Source organism: Artemia sp. Qi Xiang Cuo, chromosome 19 (assembly GCF_049724085.1).
Source record: "Artemia sp. Qi Xiang Cuo chromosome 19, ASM4972408v1, whole genome shotgun sequence".
NCBI classification, from domain to species: Eukaryota; Metazoa; Arthropoda; class Branchiopoda; order Anostraca; family Artemiidae; genus Artemia; species Artemia sp. Qi Xiang Cuo.
The window spans coordinates 29,192,875-29,208,044 of NC_142812.1; the positions used below are offsets into that span (position 1 = coordinate 29,192,875).

The window sequence follows — 15,170 nt, forward strand, 5'->3', positions numbered from 1 at the left end:
AAATTCTAAAGAAACTAAAAGAATATAGTTCTCCAACAACACCAACACCAACATTTAAAAAAGAAGAAGATTCAATATTGGAAAATACTAGTGGCAGCACCAGCAGCAGAAATGATTTTATAACACCAACGATGGTGGCTAGTCAAAATCGAGAACGGATTGATTCACCCTCCAGTGTGCAAAAGGAAACTGGACATTACACTACGTGTTTGCGTTCAAAATGGTTGAAGTTCTGAAACATGTCTATGAAAATATTGGTGAAGCGGGAAGTCTAAGTTCCCCCACAACGCTTTCTAAAGTTATCTCTGACATAGATGGCAGCACATTAAAAAAAAAAGCAAACGAGTATCTAGAAAATGAACCGAGTTACACACTGCATCGGAATCGCAGGCTTCGTGGCAAACAATATCGACAAACTAAGGCCTTTTCCCCTCTGCATATAATGCAAATTGATCTTTTAATTTTAGACGAGATTCAACGACGTCACAATACACCATAAAAATAAATTCCATTCGCAATCAATGTCTTTAGTTGATATTCGTAGGCTATTCCATTGTAGGCAAAGAGATGTATCGAAGTTGCTCATGCTTTAGAAATTATTCTGAACAGGATTACAATAAAAAAATTCAATCGGATTGCGGTAGCAAATTTGTTGATCCTCATGTGCAAAAGGTTCTATTGAAATATAATACAACAATTTATCATAGTCACAGCCTAATAAAGGCTGCATTGGCTGAACGGTTGATAAGAACGATTCGTCTATTAATTTCAAGATATTGTACACTGAAAAATACTGCTGCTTATATTCACGATTTAGATAAAATCATGCAAATATAAAACCATCGACCACATCAATCCCTGTCCAACTCAAGCCCTCAGGACGTTCATTGCAGTGAAAATACATTTAATCCTTTTCTAAAGCAATACACCAGTGAAAAAAAATGTGAAGAAGAAATTCAATGTTGGTGATACTGTTCGAATTAATAGAACCACCAATATTTTTGAAAAAGGGAAATATCTATGGAGCACTGAACTTTTTAAAGTGCCCAAAATACTAGACACTACACCCACAACATGTCGACTGCGAGACATCAAAGATGATGAGATTCTCGGCGGTTTTAATGAATATGAACTACAAAGAGTTAGAAACACTAGTGAAATTTATCTAATTGAAAAAATACTAAAGATTCGTACTCGCAGGGGCAAGAGACAGTTGCTTGTTCGCTGGCTAGGATACAAGTCTGATTTTGATACTTGGGTCAGTGTTGACCCAAGTTCCCAATGATTTATATGTGACATTCATGTTCAATGTTTCTGATCCTCTCTACAACGATTTGAATAAAACAAGTGATTTTTGAACTAAACTCTCCCCCGCCATCAAATTCGACGGTGCCTATGAAGTGGCTCTTGTTGACTGTATTTTCAAAAATTCATATGATATCCTGAGAAAAGATCGCAAATCTGATATAAAAATTAGACCCTATGATTGGCCCCCACCCTCAGGTGATCAAGAACAAATTCAAAAGATCAATTGGATGAATTATCCATATATTTAATTACCCTATGAAGAACTCACCTGTATGAATGATTTATGTCGTTCTATCAATAAAAGAATTACCGCTCGTGAAAAAGGTGCCTTTCATTTTAACTATTCAAAGGAGGAAGTCAAGATCTACATTAGTTCACCTATTGCCAATGAAAAGGTTGTTTTCAATGACAATCTGAGAGATGTTCTTGGCTTTAAGCTCAATTCAATCAACGGTAAAAGTACTGAAAGCACCTATTTTATTTTTTATGACTATCTACCTGCCTTTTTCACGAAAGCATTTATGTTTCTCTACACTACATTTTTTGAAACATTACGGGCTGGCACTAGAAATATCTCTCTCCTGCGTCTTCTTAAGCAAAAAACCAAAAAAGAACATATTCACCACTACAATATAAAGCATATTCAGAATATCCCCGTAAACACTTTCCTATTTGGAACTCTGTCACTAAGAACTGAGAACTAAGAACTTAATTATGTGATCCCCTGGCGATATCAAAAGGTTTGGCTGTGATTACATGCTATTTTCGACCCATTCAGCAACAACAACAAGATTTCTAATAGAAAAGTGTTATTAATATGTCCTGATATTGACTGCTATGTTAATACTCTTGGCCAAAGAAAACTGGGCAATGGAATGGACTAGTACAAAGGTCGTTCGTCGATGTCTGGCTATGGTCTTGGCAGTTGGTTTGCTAGGCTGTTTCGCTCTGCACTACCTCTGGCTAGAAAATATATTGTACCGGCTGCGACAGATTTTGCATCCTCTACACTGTACGATTGGAGCTCTGGCAAGGATTTTAAAAAAAGTGCTTCGGGAAATCTTAGGTCCAGTGCGCGAACCCTTTGGGAGAGATTAAAACAAAATGGAAAAGGTTCAAAAGGTCGAGAAACAGTGCACCACTCATCAGTCTCTACTCAGGTCAGAAACGAAAGACATCACCCCTGTCAAAGAAAAGAAAGAAAAAGCCGACACGTGTAGTAAACAGAAAAAGAAACCCCAGGAAGAGAATTGTTAGATCGAAACTAGATTTCTTTTCCTAAGATGTCATATCTACCGTATAAGGATTCCCAGCCTTCGATCACCTCCTCATTGAATATATTCGATGCAGAAAATGTTGATGCGAGTGTAAAACATGGATACTATGAACAATTTTATCCACAAAAACCGCTCTCCAATAATATCCACTTTTAAATCTATTCCAATGAAGACTACTTTATGAACATGTCTTCGACATTTATAGATTTACGAATGAAACTCTGGAAAGCCGATAATACATTACCAATTCTTACCGATGGAATATCCTATGAAAATTGTATATGACATAATTTATTTCGTCAAATCAGTGTCTACATAAATGGCACGTTGGTGAGCACAAGCAACTATCTCCCAAATTATGCAAGCTATATACAATTCATGGTGATGACACCCAAGTCATACAAGGAATTGAGAGGCACCTCCAATGGACATGAATATATTACTAATACTGATAGTACAGATGCACTTAAAAATGCTACAACTAAAGAATTACATCTAGTTGGAAAAATATATCATGAAATATTTAATATACCCCAACAATTGCTACGCGGTGTCAAAGCGGATATAAAATTGAAGTGTGCTCTATCTAAATTCATTTTACGAAAGGAACTAGCTATCAACCCAGATGTGACTCTTTCTCTCGCTTTGGTGGACTTACATTCTTACCTGCAGTAAGTCATGAGTTCTGTTGCCTTGGATTTATAAAAACGAAGAGCCAGTAGAAATAATGTTAAAAGACTTGTTCCTAATGCAATCATCGATCAGCGTCATATGGCCACAGGCTCACGCACCTTCACCGACTCATCCTTTATCAATGGCGAAATTCCGTCAAAACTGGAATTGGCATTTGTAAAAAGCGCTAGTGCAATAGGATCGTGGACTGGCTGCCCACATAAATTTGAAAGGTTTGGGCTTTGATCTCTTCTCTGCAAAGTAAATTGCATCCCACTCTACAATCTATCTTTCGATAAATCATATAGGACATTGTATGAGTTGACCATGCAAACCCTAGATCATGATTCACAGCTATTTGAAAATGGTATAACCGAAGAAATGTTTGCTAAAACACATGGTATCATTGTATTGGATTTGTCTGGCACCCAGGATATGGGTATAGTAGGTATGGGGAGTGTGCGTTTAGAGTGTACATTTGCCGACCCATTACCGGAGAGTATTGCACTAATCTCGCTAAATCAATTTGAAACCTATTGGGAAATCACTCCTGAAGGCAGTATTCTACTAGACTTGGCACCATGAACACCAGTCAAATAATCAATATATTTAATATGGATCCCTACATGTCCAAATACAGATCCTACTATCTGCCCTCAGACTTTCTTGGAAAAATTCAAAGTGCCAACAATACCCTAATCATTGTTAATAGCAGTCCGACGACTGTGCAGACAGGCCATTGGTTGTGCATCTTTCAAACAGCAAAGAATATAGAATTTTTGGATCCTTTTGGTCTACCCTATACATTTTATACTCCCCACATCAGCAACTATATTGAGAGCTGTAACTATTATTCAAAATTAGAAGAGAGTGCAGGATCTGACGACTAAAAGCTGTGGCTTCCATGCACTACTATATTTTGTGTTCCGATGTCGCGGCTATACTTACAAGCAGTTTCTCAACATTTATGTAGACAATCCACGTCTGAACGACTTTATGGTGGAAAATATCCTACCTGACCTGTATAATATTGATTTTAGTGCACCACGAGTAAAGTGCTTAAAAAATGTATGTGAATTTGTTTATTAATAAAATGTATATACGACAATGTCTTTATTCTTCACTTTAGATTTATTCTTATTTGGTGTATAGGCAACTGTCGTGAACCACTAATGCCGGCAGATCATTTGAAATCACTATATATTGATCTTGATTGGCTGCAAAGTCAGGGTCACATTTTCTACAGTATAATGTAACTTCACTCTTGTCATATCTCTTTGTATAGTCAATGATACCATTCGCATTCATATTATGAAATTCATGAGATTAATTATGTCTATTTGATGCAATATTACATACAATGTTTTCAAATGGTGAATTACGTTCAGTAACTGTCAAATAAAAATCACTAGGCTTATAATCATAATAGTCAGTGTTGTTAAAACAATCATATAGAAAACAATTTGTCATCTTACCCCAACAGTTGAATCGTAGACCAGATTCTTCATCCCAAAATAATTTAAATCCACGACGATACCAATCTCGTAAAAATAAACTACAATCACGTTTGGGATTCTTTCCAATCATACCGGGGTAAGAATTCTCCCACTGATCACATTTGTCATGGTGACAATTGCAGCATAGATATCCTCTAGGGTGAGAGTTACAAATCTCTTCAAGACATGAATTACATCCTTTAATTTGTACTGCATATCCTCTATTTAATTTACAAGGATTACATAATTTGCACTTTTCCTTATAGTCATCAATAATTGTACAATTCTCACATGATGACCAACTGTGTACATGATGACCAACTGTGCCAAGAGTGTACATGCATAGTGGACATGTACAGAACATTTTTGGTTTCCGATTTCAACTCTCTCACAGCTAAAACGAAACTGATCCTCGTTCGATAAATTCAGAGGGAGGAATAGAGAGAGGAGTAACTCTGTGACGTTACCTCTTTCGAAGGGGCAGCCATCTACATTGAATCTATGGCAACGTTTTCAAAAGTATATCCACGATATTATTCTGCTTTGTCCCAATTAATATATCAATAAATTGAGTATAAGCATTTGAGTCACATTGTAAAAGTTTCATTAAATAGTCCAATGGGGGAGAATCAGTTTTCATTATATTGTCAAGTGCTCCCTGTAAGAATATGTCCCGTTGAAGGGATAACTCGAGAAAATCATCATCCAAAATCAATTGTTTTTCCATAATCATAAGATTCGATCTAATTCTCTCTTTCTCGAATTTATTCATTTTTTATTCCTATCAATCTCACTGCTGACTCTAGACTGACCATGATTCGTTAGCCTAACATTCTAACAAAAAGAAAGGGAACATTTTCGATTTCGAAACAATTTTATTGTATAATTACAACAATACTATTACACATGTGCAATTAGCGATACAGCTTATTATCTTCGATATGTTTCACTATTGCCTTTAAAGCACTTTGAAGTCTATTCCGATGCGCTATATCAACTTTTGCAGCGAAGTATAATCGACCCTACATTTTAAATTTGCTCAAAGATAACACAAATCTTGAATATAGTTCTTCTCATTCCAGACAAAGCCGTGATCCTCTCGTGATTTCCACCGCAATGTTTGGGGCTCTTGTGTCATTGCTACCAACTCCATTATCAACTTCTAATAGTGTAAACATTCCACTCATTATTACAAATATATCCTATTGAGCAAAGTCAAACTGTTCTCGCTCCTTGAATTCCATTCTCACACTAATAACAACTATAGAAAAAATCCTTCCTTATATTCACTGCAATCCTGTCCCGTTAATATTTCCGACTCCCTGATTGGCTTAGAAAGAGACAAGTGACCCAGGACCGTTAGACTCTATCAATACGCTTAGAAACAACAAACAAATTGACCTTGAAAGAGGTGTCATTGACCCGTTAGACCCGATAATTCAGCAATTGTTGATGACATCCAAGAAAACAACAAATAAATTGACCAACACTCATAACCATCCAAGAAACATCGACAAACAGATGTCTACATCCATCAACAGTGAGGAAAATCATGAAAAAACATCCTCAGTGAGAAAAACCATGAAAAAACATCCTCAGTGAGAAAAACCATAAAAACATGCATAAATTATGTACTCGTCGGAATTCATGATAGGTTCCTACTGATAAGCCTGACGCCCCCCCCCCCTCAAAAACCTTATTAATAATATTTCATTCCGAAACTTATGGAAGCTGACCCCTGTTCCTCTATAGCCCGATCTTTCTCCTTTCCCCCTAAGAAACTTTTCACTGATAAATCATGGGAGCTGACCCCTGGTCCTCCCTCCATGGCCCAACTGCCTACAAAAAAGCTATTAACGAATTTTATTCCAAAAATATGGGACCTATCTCCCCCCCCCCCGCAACTAAACTTATTAACGATTCATTATTCCTAAAAATCATGGAAGCTGACCCCTGTCCTCCCTCCATGGCCCGACCCCCTCCAAAAATCATGGGAGCTGACCCCTGGCCCTCCAATTATAGGAATAAAAAATTACGGGAACTCACCCTTGGTCATCCGTAGCCAGATCCTCCCTCTCGAAAGAACTTATCAATAATAAATCATGTGAGCTAACCCCTTGTCCTACCTCCATGGTTGGATCCCCCCCCCCAAAAAAAAACAAACTTATTAATGATATTTTATTCCAAAAAGACGGAAGCAGACCCCTGGCCCTCCTTTTCTGGCCCGACGCCTCACCCCCAAAAATATTATTCAAGATTCTTTATTCCAGAAATCATGGGAGCTGACCCCTGGCCCTCTCTCCATGTCCCCTCATCCCCACCCAAACAAACAACCTATGAACGATACTTTATACCAATAGCCATGCGATCTGTCCCCTCGGCTTCCTTCCATGCCCCCCTCTTCCATCCAAAAAATAACTTCTTAACGATATTTTATTCCAAAAATCAAGGAAGCTGACCCCTGTCTCGATTTTCCCCCCTCTACAAAAAAAATCAACATTTTATTGCAAATACCATCAGAGCTGACACCTGGTTTTCCCTCCTCGGCCAACTCCTCCCCCCCCCAAAAAAAAAACAACTAATTAACGATTTTGTATTCCAAAAATCATAGAAGCTGACCCCTGGCACTCCCTTGATGGCCCAACCCCCCTCACACACAAAAAACTTTTTAACAATATTTTATTCCAAAAATCATGGGAATCCAGTTTAATTTTACTAGCTCATTCCAAGATTTTTCAAGACACCTATAATTTTCACTAAAAACAAGAGTTAGGGTACTGCCCTGATGGTAAAAGCATAAAGTCTATTGCATATATGGCGCTTTACTAAAGCGCATTATACTGCAAATATTTTCTTCTGGACTTGTTACACTGAAGATAAAATGATAACTGGAGTGAAATAAAATCTTAGAGCTGATGAGCTTTCAGCGATTAATATAATTATATATCAGATATTTTAATTTTATTAGTTCTTGCCAATTCTGTTCTAGACACATAGTTTTATTTAGGAATTTATTTTGTCATAAAAAAGTATTTTGAAATAGGGAATTTTGAAAAACTTGAAACTTTGGCGATCAAAAACGAACAGAAATTAATAAAAAATGGCTTTCCAAAAAAATAATATTTTCAAAGAAAAGTAAAGGCCATATTAAACTTAGATTAGAAAAAATAGAAACCTACAATAACTCAAACTCAAAACGACCAGAGATTACTACTAAAGAATAAATGAAACCAAAATGAACAAAAATTAAATAAACAATCATAGCAAAAAAATATACAATAGGTTTAAATATAAATGAATAAGTAAATTTTAAAACGAGCAAAACTTAAATTGAATGTGAAAATCAAGCGAACAAAAATTACTACAAACAAGAGTTTGGGTATTGCCTCCTTCACTCGCTGTAAAATTCTAAAACCTACTGAATCATTGGCACTTTACTGAAAACGAATTATATTACAAATATTTTCTTTTGTACTTATTACAACATTGAAAATAAACAAAAACTAGAGTAAAATTAAGCTTTTAACTGATGAGCTTTCATTAATTAATATTGTTATGCATCAAATATTCAGTTTAATTTTATTAGTTCTTTCCAAGGCTGTTCAAGAAAAATATAGTTTCACAACAAACAAGTTTGTATACTGCTTCCTTGCCTAACTGTAAAGGTCTAAGGAGGATATAGCATATTCTTTAAAAATTGTGATAGTTCACTTCCCCTATCTATCTCCCTATTTGCAGATATGCTGAGAGTAGTAATATCTTTTTCCTCTATACTTCTATTGTTCCACTTACTGTTGGCATAATTTTTGTGTTTAATATTGTGAAGAAAGTAATAAAGGTGAATTTGGTAAAGTATGTAGGGCCTATTGAGATATGTACCTTTATGTCAAAGAGCCTAAAAGAGATATGGGTATCCTCATATCTGCTTTTTTCGCTTTTTCTGTATAGAAACTGAATTTTGGCTGAATTGGGGTGAGGGGTGGGGGCTCAAATTTTGAGCCCAGCCAGCCCAAGGATAAGTTCTCCCCATCCTTTTGGCAAGTTTACCCCCTTTAAATCAGAAACTAACACAGTTACATTGACTCATCATGCTTTATTTGCTAATATCATACATTTTGATTGTAAAAACATATAATAACTAAAAAACTGATTTATAACACTTTACAAAAATTTTACCAAGCACAGTGCTAAGAAACAAAAGCAGAAGGATGCATCTTGCTCTTTTCAAAAAAAATAATTCTTGCAATAAACACTTTAACTCAATATCAATGAATAGTATAACAATAATAATTTAGTTATAACCCACAAATTAACATTAGAAATGACACTGCAGAGTAAAAGAAGATACAGAAGAAAAAAAAACAACATCAATACAAAAACAAACAAAAAACAACAAAAATACAATTTAACCTTACAAATATTCGTAGTCATATTAGAAGCCACACTGACCAGTCGCGCTCAAGCATCAATGACACCATAATGGGATACAATATTTCTATTTGGAAATGACCAGGTAAATGCATCAGATATTTATAGTATCTAAAGTAACCACTTCTAAGCCTCCATAAATAATTTTTTTCTCAGCAGGTGGTGGAATCCAGATAGGAAATTTACTCCTGGAGAGCAAAAACTATTATAAAGCTGAGCTAGACCTTTACAGTTATAACACCCTCTATTTGGAGATATCTTACCATAAAACACACAAATATTTTTTAATGCATTAGTTTCAGCAAGTTTCAGAAACAGAGGGGCAAAATAATATACCAAGCCACTTAACATTATCCAAACAAGGTAAAGAAATCAAACCAAGGTTTAGTGGAGATACAGAAACTCTACTATTAAAGCACTTAAACTCACACATTCCCACACTAACAGATAGGCTAATATCACTAAGTAAAGAAGACAGCTTACAGAAATCTTGAGCCAGCCCTTGACAAGAAAAACTAACTAAAAGGACATTGTTGGCGTGCGCAATCTGACTTAAACTGATATAATGAAAAAAATACAGTAGGAAATAGATGTTTTAAACAAGTAGCAAGGACACATTTAAATATTTAAGGAGATTAAACACCTCCCTGTCTAACGCCTTTCCTAACAACTACCAAATCAGAAATATGTGACATCCACTTAATAAGCACATAAGAATTATCATACAAATATTACAATATAAAAGTAATAAAATTATACTCCTGAAAAAAATTTTCTCAATACTTTTCACAAATAAGCTGCAATAAAAAGTGGGGAATAAAATGAGCATGTTTAAAATTTAAGAATTAAAAAATTTAGTAATAATTGTTATTTTTTCTAGTTACTGAGCTTATGAAAAGATGGGGAAACTTGAGAGACTGCTATGTCCACCTAAAAGGGAGATCTCTTCCAAGTGGCTCTGGTACAAGTGCAAGCTTAAAGCCAAAAGAACTAAAGCTTGTGCAAGGAATGAATTTCCTTTCTGAGCACATAATTGAAAGGAAACGTAAAACAAAAGGAAATAGTGATCAAGATCAGAACATTTCAGGGGAAATTTATTCAGAGCAAACAGGAAGTGTCTGTAGTGAGAATCCTTTGGACTATACTACAAGTGTTTTTGCCAATTCTATTGATATGGATGTTTCAGAGGCTCCAGTTAGGGGCCAACAAAATAACTATTATGATGTGAATAACATTAATTTTATTGCACCTAGTGCAGAAAATATTATCAACAATATCCCAAGTTCTGAAACGTCTAGTAGGCAACAAATATATGCATCTACAAGCCAAAATGAAACTCAGAAAAGAAGAGAAACTGGGCCTGGAGATCAAACAGATCTGAAAGAAGCTCTTGCTGATTATTTTAGACAGCAAACAATAGAAAAAAAGATAAGCCAGGTGATGATCAGCATGATCCAGAGTGGTACTTTCTTCAATCACTCTTACCCAATCAAAAAAAAGTACCAGAGGACTCAAAGTTAGAGTGCCAGATGTAAAGTATGAAAGCAATTAAAAAAATATTTAATCATTCAGTGTATTTTCAGTTTTTTAGGCAAACTCAATAAAGCTTTTTCTTTTTTCTCTTTGGTAAGCATTAAATTGTCTAAAAAATGACAGATATTCCAGCAATCTTAATAATTAACAATAATAACAAAAGTACCACAATAAAAACATGATCTGAGAAAATAGTTTTAATATTTTTATGACTTTGTTTTGAAATGTAGTAATTGGTTTTAGATTTTCTTTGAAAATAAAAATCTAACAGCTATAATTAGGCATCTTAATTCTATTGGAGATGGCAAAAAACAAGGTAAAGAGGCACTTTTTAACATAAAGTAAATAAAAATGTGTAAAAAGACATGCCTGCCATGAAACTGTAACTAAAAAGAAGACCATCAAAAATTTAGCAACAGACATACAATGCCATTTCCCTTTGCCAGGGTACACTTCCAGAAGATGAAACTAAATGTCTAGCCAGATTACCTCTAAGAAATTGGGAATTTCTTGATGCATTATTGCTTCCAAACCAGCTTCCTTAGGATAAGACAGAGCTAGTTACTGTTTCTTGTTGATCAGTCTGAGTTCCACAAGTCTGGATAAGAAAATTTTGCAAACATAGACATGTTGAAACCAGTAATTTTTTATTTTCTGGCTGGAGAATGATCTCAGTCTAAAATATTCTAAATCTTTGTGCAAAAATACCAAATGTATTCTCAATTAATTGCTGGGCACTTGATATTCTGTAGTTGTAGACTTTTTGCTCTTCAGAAAGCCTATTCCCAGGGTATAGGTGCATTATGTAGTCTTTTAGAGGAAAGACCTCACCAGTACCAAAGTAATGAGGAAAATTTTCATTAGTTCCTGGCAATGGGCTGGGGTCTGGAAGTTTAATTTGACCACTTTCTATTTGTTGTCAAATTTTGATGTTGAAGATATCCCACTATCACTCTCACTCCCATATACACCAACATCTATAAACTTAAACTGGCAATTTGCATTGCATGTAGCTAGCAGAATTATATTGTGATGGTCCTTATAGTTGTAAAATTGGGAGCCTACATCATATGGACACTGAGTTCTTATGTGTTTACCATCCATGGCTCCCACACAGTTTGGAAGTGATGTTTTTTTTTGAATGTTTAAATTATTTTTTCTCTATCTCTTCTGTCAGGCAGTCTTAAATGCTCATCCTTAAAAGCTTCATAAATGGCATTGAAAACGTTTCTTATTATACCAGATACTGTTGACAGGCCAACTCTAAAGTCATACTGTTATGATGTCATTGACATACCTGTGGCAATATATCTAAATGTTAATGCCAAATTTATTTCAGGTGATATTGGCTTCCAAAATTTAGTATGATTTCTTGTTAGCTTGTCTTTTACTTTTAATAATACTTAAAAATACTTATATTTTGTGATCCTTGTATAGTTTAAAAATTTTTCCTTGTCATCAACAAGCAACATGTGCTTTACCAAGGCAATCTGGCCCTTCTACCTTTCCTTTTGACCAACGATTGGGCAGACTCACATTTTTCTCTTCTTTCTGAAAAAAGCAGGGTATTAATGGAGGTTAGTATTATTTCTGCTGCCAACCAGAGGTCAAAATTGATTTGGATCAGAGGAAATACATTACCCAGACTATTGATTGTTCAACAACTGGTTTACCTGGTATGAAAGACCCCACTCAAATGAAATGTCATTAAATATAATAATCTTTTATCCTTAATGCTACATCTTCCCAAAGCTGCTGATCCCTCAAGATAGCAAAAACACAGCTATTGCTCCTATGAAAAAATAGTCTTGACTAGAATAAAATAATATACTAGAATTTGCCTTGAAAATGAAAATCAGAAATGGATTTCATTGAATCTAAAGCCATTATAATATACAAGGTATGAGAATGCCTAAGGAATATCTCTTTCCCTACCTTACCTTAATTATTACTGTCATCTAGCAATGACTAGTGAAAACAAAAGGAACCCAGTTAATTTTTTTTTCAGATTTAGATTATTAAGTGTTACCAAAAGAGCAAGTGATTAAAAATCTTAGTATTTGGATTAATAATTTTGGAGTTATATAAACAGTTTGGCCTCTTAAATGCTGACTGATGTCATTAGCTTCTTACTTTAGCTTCTTCTAGATGTTTAGACTAATGGTATAATTTATTTGAAAAAAGACAGATGGTATTAACACATTAATTAGAATCTTTTTGTTATAGAAAACAAATAAGTACTTTGAAAAAATGCAAAGAAAGGTTTTGTTAAGATTGAAGCAAATAAAAAAAAAATGCAAATCATCAATTAATATAAAAGGGTAAATTTACAGTTTACAACATTTACAAATATACTACTACTACTAACAACTCACCACAGCACCAAGCTGCCTGAGGCCAACACAGCTACTCATGCTCCTCCTTCATCCCAATCTATTCAAAGCCTCCCTTTTTACTCCTGCCCATGAAGTTCCAATTTCCTTTAAATCTTTCTTTATGATGTCCTCCCACCCCAGACAAGGACAACCTGCTTTCCATTTAGCCCTAGACAATTGGCCAAAAAGAACAATCTTTGGCAATCTGTCATCCTTCATCTGCACAACATGCCCTAGCCACCTGAACCTTTCTTTCATTATAGCCCAAGAGAGCAGTATTGAACCACATTTTTTGTATAGCCTATTGTTTCAAATACAGTCAGTCAGCCAGGTACCCATAACAATCCTTAAGCAATTTCTCTGAAAAACATCTAGCAATTCTTCATCTGCTTTTTGGAGCGCCCATGCTTCAGAGCTATATTTGACCACTGTCATCACTGTAGCTTCTAATATCCTAATCTTGGTATTCTTACTATATATATATATATATATATATATATATATATATATATATATATATATATATATATATATATATATATATATATATATATATATATATATATATATATATATATATATATATATATATATATATATATATATATATATATATATATATATATATATATATATATATATATATATATATATATATATATATTTTTTTTTTTATATATATATATATATATATATATATATATATATATATATATATATATATATATATATATATATATATATATATATATATATATATATATATATATATATATATATATATATATATATATATATATATATATATATATATATATATATATATATATATATATATATATATATATATGTAAATAAGAAAACAAACTCTTATTGTGAGTTGTTTTCTTATTTATTTATTAAAAAAAATTCTTTGTGTGTTTAGTTGTTGTATTTCCTTTTATGTGTGTTACTTAAAAAAAAAAAAAATTTATTTGTTGTTTTTCATTTTTTTTCCCCTGTTGAGAACTGCTCCTGGACATATGGCTGGAATATTCAGAATATTTTTTTAATTAAAGTGTTGAATTGTTTGTATTTATTTTTGTTTCACTACTTTATTATAATTAAAACCTCTTTTTTCTTGCTTATTTTTTCATAAATGGAAAAGCAGTGTGGTAAAAATTATTTAAGTTTACAAAATTAGCTAGGAAAAATGTTAATAAATGGCTAGATGCCCTTTATATACTCTTTCCTAATCTAGTAATTGCTTCTGGGGAAAATTATATTTCAAGCAATTAATTAGCTAACATGGTTCTAGGCATTTACCCCCCAGAAAATATATCCTTGTTGAAAGGAATTTATTCCAAAAAAATTACTCCCTACTGAAAATTCCCCCTGACAATCAAACCCCCCAATGGAGAATACTCCATCAAAAATGTCCACATGTTTCCCAATAACAAATACTAACTGTAAGCAATTGACAAATTATATAACTTAAAAGGGCACTTAGAACCTCTACAATATGGTTCTCTGATTTTTTGTAGTTTGGGAGGGAGCGAGATACCTTAAAATTTACATCAGATAAATGTAGAATTAGTCTAAGGGGGGGGGGGGGGTGCAAAGGTAGAACTTGGTATATAACCCCAAAGCCACAATTAAGATATTTTTTGGGTAAATATCTACCAAATCATATTATTGACTCGTGCATAAAGTGAATATACCACTCAATGCCTTTTTTTATGCTGATTACAAATATAATAATCATTTCTATCATAAATGAATTTCAGCCCCCCCCTATATGTGCCAATTCAGGGTATATAATTCTACATTAAGGGGGGGCAAATTTTGTTTCTGATGTAAATGGGAGGTAAGTTTAAACTTTACCCCTACCCCCCTAATGTAGAAATATATACCCTGAATTGGCATATATAGGGGGGGGGGGCTGAAATTCATTTCCAATAGAAATGATTATTATATTTGTAATCAGCATAAAAAATGCATCAAGTGGTAGGCTATATTCACTTTATGTGCAAGTCAATAATATGATTTGGTAGATATTTACCATTTTTTTAGGGAAGGAGTACAAAAGAAATCTTAAAAAA

General features: G+C 33.9%; 1 pseudogene; it reads right to left on the minus strand.

The window, feature by feature from the left end:
- Positions 1-11,123: 11,123 nt before the first annotated feature.
- Positions 11,124-12,186, minus strand: LOC148940699 (uncharacterized; annotated as a pseudogene).
- Between the last annotated feature and the right edge of the window lie 2,984 nt (positions 12,187-15,170).